At 38.6% G+C, this 5,032-nt stretch overlaps 1 long non-coding RNA gene across 1 annotated transcript; it reads right to left on the reverse strand.

Moving 5' to 3' along the window:
• Positions 1-2,045: 2,045 nt before the first annotated feature.
• LOC128366641 (uncharacterized) lies at positions 2,046-4,227 on the reverse strand. Its single transcript, XR_008321875.1, has 6 exons — positions 4,183-4,227; positions 3,710-3,753; positions 3,043-3,158; positions 2,767-2,922; positions 2,560-2,644; positions 2,046-2,072 (listed from the first exon to the last, which is right to left on the reverse strand). It is a non-coding gene; the product is annotated as an uncharacterized LOC128366641 (long non-coding RNA).
• Positions 4,228-5,032: the final 805 nt, after the last annotated feature.

Genomic DNA, 5,032 nt, shown 5'->3' on the forward strand with positions numbered 1-5,032 from the left:
AAGCATATATTTGGAGCCAGATTAGCTGCCTTTACAATTCATGCTAAGCTAATCTAATTGCCTCATGGGTTCAGCTTCATACTTGACACACAAACATGTGAGTGGTATTACTTTATCTTTATACTGCAAGAAAGCATAGTTTGAAAATGTCGAACTACTCCTTTAATATGTATATAACGTCTCTATTAGTATTTCTTTTATTAATAATTTCAGGAAACTTCCTGGGAAATGATATGAAATGAATAAATGATAAAACCTGTTAAGTGTTACTACACTGTAAAAAAAAACCCGTCAATTTCACGGTGAAAATCTGGCAGCTGAGTTGCCAGTTTTTCCCTGTAAATTTTACGGTGAAAGTCTGGCAGCTAAGTCGCCAGAATTTCACCGTAAATTTTACGACGAAAGAACATTCGTTATTTTTAACGGTGAAAATCTGGCAGCTGAGTTGCCAGAATTTCCCCGCAAACTTTACGGTGAAAGGACATCCGTTATTTTAACGGTGAAAATCTGGCAGCTAAGTCGCCAGAATTTCACCGTAAATTTTACGACGAAAGAACATTCGTTATTTTTAACGGTGAAAATCTGGCAGATCAGTTGCCAGAATTTCTCCGTATATTTTACGGTGAAAGGACATCCGTTATTTTAGCGGTGAAAATCTGGCAGCTGAGTTGCCAGAATTTCTCCGTATATTTTACGGTGAAAGGACATCCGTTATTTTAACGGTGAAAATCTGGCAGCTGAGTTGCCAGAATTTCTCCGTATATTTTACGGTGAAAGGACATCCGTTATTTTAACGGTGAAAATCTGGCTGCTGAGTTGCCAGAATTTCCCCGCAAACTTTACGGTGAAAGGACATCCGTTATTTTAACGGTGAAAATCTGGCTGCTGAGTTGCCAGAATTTCTCTGTAAATTTGACGGTAAAAGTCTGACACTCAGCTCAGCTTAAACCTTAACCCTAATAAATAGTTAATCACAAGAAATCACAGAAATGACCAGTTTCCCATAAATAGTTACTTTATTCCTATAATTTACAACTCTCTGTGCCCCCATCTCTTAACATAAGTTTGCCGTTTTGAGCGTTTTGCACCAAATTGTCTTAAAAGACTTAAACAATGGAAAATCTGGTAAAAGTCCCAAAGAGTTCAACAGTCTTTCGGTGTAGAACGTGCCCCAAAGTCCAAACACCATAGAAAGGAGCCAAAGGTCTTGCCTTTCTGTGGCATGCAAAGTCAAAAAGGGGGCTGTTCTGGTGATCCAACCTGGCTTGAAGGTGTGTGAACGATGAAGGTATGCCGCTTTAACATCTGCTGGTTCCACTGCGTGAATCAGAAGCACCAGTGCAAGCACAGAGCTGTGAGAACAAAGACAACATTAAGCCATTAGAACTAATGGAGTAGACAGAATAAATGACAATTTATCCGTTACAAGAAATCGCCACCATTTCAGTGGGTGCATAGTCCATCTGTTAAAATGCAATGCTGTAGTGGAACCTGAAGATGACAACACTGCTCAAACAAATAAAGTTAACAGTAAAACACCAATATATATATAGTGTAGGCAAAAGTTTGGACACACGTCAATCAATCAATTTAAATTGTTTTTTTGTGGTGCTTCACAGTACACTTTCATGAAGGGAATTAAAACTGTGCATGAACACCTGTGTGTGTGTGTGTGTGCGCGCCTCCTATAGACCCGTTCAGAGTCGACGTGCTCATGAATGCGTGCGCATCGTTGACTCAAACACACCAGAGATATTGTAGGGATATAACGAGAGACTCCACTTTTCTGGGTGGTTCTACACTCTAGGGGGAGTGCAGACTCCATTCAGAAAGAATGGGCTGCTGCGCTCAGAGCCGTATCTCGACACTGGGTAACTCAGGTTGAGTGCATAAGTCAGGCCAGATAGCATGGCACAAGCCGATGCAATGGAGGACAAGTCATTAAGTACCTCAACACCATCGATGACAAGGCCAATGTCCTTTGGAGGGGAGAGAGCATCACCATTGTGCAGGACAAAGATGGCCATGGCGGCTTTTTCAAGTTCTTCCTCCGCCTCTTCCTGTTGGACAACCTGAAATCAGACAATTAAGTTAGTTTAGATAACTGTACCCAGGGAGGGGAGAGGGGAGATTATTAATTAAATAATGATTACAATTATTGACACACAATTAATCATGCAAGTAGTACATAATATGTGCACTCCTCTGATCACATTCTAATTTTAACCCTCCTGTCGCCCCGGGTCCCAGCCTAGGGTCTCTCCCCTCGTCTCTGTCTCTACCCCGTCGAGAGAAACTCTCCCTCGGACGCCGGGCCAACAGGAGGGTTAAATATCAAAGGGAGGTAGAGAAAGAGAGAGAGAAATAGGGACAGTTGCATGACAATCCAAATAAGTAATTGAACTGAGAGAAAGACAGCAAGGAGATGGAAAGACCCTCAATGTCATTCTCCTGGATACCGGTAGTTATTGATTAGTCTGATCAAACGCCCAGGGCCAACAGTTACATTTAACAGAAAACACCCTGATCTCAGTGCACTGCCATGATTTGCTGACTTACCAGGTACTCTTTGATCAGGTGGCTCACATCTTCACCCAGGTAAATCACGAGCGACTTCAGGAGGCACTCTGTTCAAGTCCACACCCTGTAGCAACAAAGACATATCAAAAGATGAAAGATAAAATACGTATCACCTTTCAACTCACCCACAGAGAGAACTGAACTGACAAAAGAGGAAATCAAATGCAACACATATGCATTTCATACCTGATCCAAAGGTTTAAGGGTGTCCCTGATTTTCTGACCGACAGCTCCACCTTTTTTCCTCATGACCTGAAGAAGCTGACTGCTCTGCTTATCCAAACCAGCCAAGAATCGTGGTTGTAGCGGTACCGTTGTAATTCTTAGGAATTCAGCATTGATCTGAAATATACAAATTAGACAACACATTTCATGTTAAGGCATTGGCAAAGTTCAAAAAAGATCAGGAAAATATAGTGTTTGCCTGACTGGACTCTGGAATAGAGTTTTAACAGCTCATACCTCCGCTTCTTGAAACATCGCTGGCCATCGCTCCTGGAGTTTGTAATGCTTCAGAAGTTCCGATCGTCGTGATTTGGTGACCCCACAGTCTTTACATTTCCACATTCAGCAGATGACTGAAAAGGGGAGGATGGGGGTGGTTGGAGCATAAGAAAGACCCAAATTACATTGGCATTGTTGGTAGAAGTGGAAGTGATACTGAAAACTCAATTTATAAATATATATTACAAAATAGATTATAATAAAATATAAAAAATACATAAAAATATTTTAAATATATTTTATAAATTTAATATACAGTAATATAGGGATACACTTCTGTCTTATATGGTAGGCAAATCCTCACGATTACCACTGACAAAATAAAGCATGAAACATAAGGACTACTTGGAATTTTGATTTTTTTTTTACGTCACACAGGATATTACCATGTGGTATTATTTTAATAATACTTAATGCATATGTTGAACATATGGAATGATATACAAAAAGTCCTTTTGATTTTTTTTTTCTATTGCTTTTGACTTTGGATTCAGTCACAGAAAATAAAACTCCATATCACAGGTGATGAACAATAATAATACTTATCTCATAATAATCATGACCATAACCTTACACCTGATACTCAGCTGCATAACTCACATGACATTCAAATATAAACACTTACCCATTAAACGTTGCTTCTTTTAACTATATGAGATCACTGCATGCCTGGAAGAAAGGAGACATTTGTTAATGAGAGCAAACAAGTGTTTTCCATTTGAACACATACAAACACTGTCTTTCTCCTTTTGTTAACACGAAAAATAAGCTTCAAGTCACTGAAAACTATCATTTCTGAAAACTTCAGTCAAAGTGTAATAAAGTTTTCAGTTACTCTGTACTTGTGTGGCAGTAGGTGTGAAGCAGGACGTCAGTTACCTGAAACTCGCGCTCAGACACAGACACATGGCGGCGTCTTCTAAGCTAATGCTAATGCTAACGCTAACCTGTATCGATCCGCTAGCTAACGTTAGCTAATTGTACCAAACAGTCACGGCTAATCATCGACGTTGTGTGATAAAAACAGCGTAAAGTTACATTGTGTAAGAGTGGTGTATGAATGTAGACACATATTTAACAGTCATGCATATTTCTTACCGATTTCTTTCTCTTTTCTTCTGTGAAGTCTTCATGCGGGAAAACAAGATGGCGCAACTGGTTGTAGCGTGACGTCAGTACGTACGCACGTCACGTGACATGCAACGTTTTCAACTTAAAAGTACAATTGTTGCTTGATTGGATGTTTGTGAATTACTTTGAACCAATGAGACCTTGATTTACATTTAATCACAGTGATATTTTACCTTAAACCAAGTAAAAGACAGAAACATAGCGATTATGGGTCAGTTCAAAGAGAAATCCCTCCTTACATCAATGGTTGCCCAAGTTCACTTTTTTCAGTGTGTGGTATATTCATTTACAGTGTTCTACCGTTTCAAAAACTGTTTTCTACCTTTTTTCGATTTACAGGTTTAGACTGTTGCATTTTTTTTACGAAAAAAATCTGTAATTTTTACATTTCAGTGTGGTATATTCGTTTACAGTTTACTACCGTTTCAAAAACTGTTTTCTACCTTTTTTTGATTTACAGGTTTAGACTGTTGCATTTTTTTAATGAAAAAAAAATGTAATTTATACAGTTCAGTGTGGTATATTCGTTTACAGTGTTCTACCGTTTCAAAAACTGTTTTCTACCTTTTTTCGATTTACAGGTTTAGACTGTTGCATTTTCACAGTTTTCCACCGTGAAATCTACGGATATAAGCTATAAACTGTCTTGTGACTTTTTTAAGGATAAATGTTGTATTTTTTACGGAAAAAATCTGTAATTTGTACAGTTCAGTGTGGTATATTCGTTTACAGTGTTCTACCGTTTCAAAAACTGTTTTCTACCTTTTTTTGATTTACAGTTTTAGACTGTTGCATTTTCACAGTTTTCCACCGTGAA

The sequence above is a fragment of the Scomber japonicus genome, chromosome 10 (assembly GCF_027409825.1).
Source record: "Scomber japonicus isolate fScoJap1 chromosome 10, fScoJap1.pri, whole genome shotgun sequence".
NCBI classification, from domain to species: domain Eukaryota; kingdom Metazoa; phylum Chordata; class Actinopteri; order Scombriformes; family Scombridae; genus Scomber; species Scomber japonicus.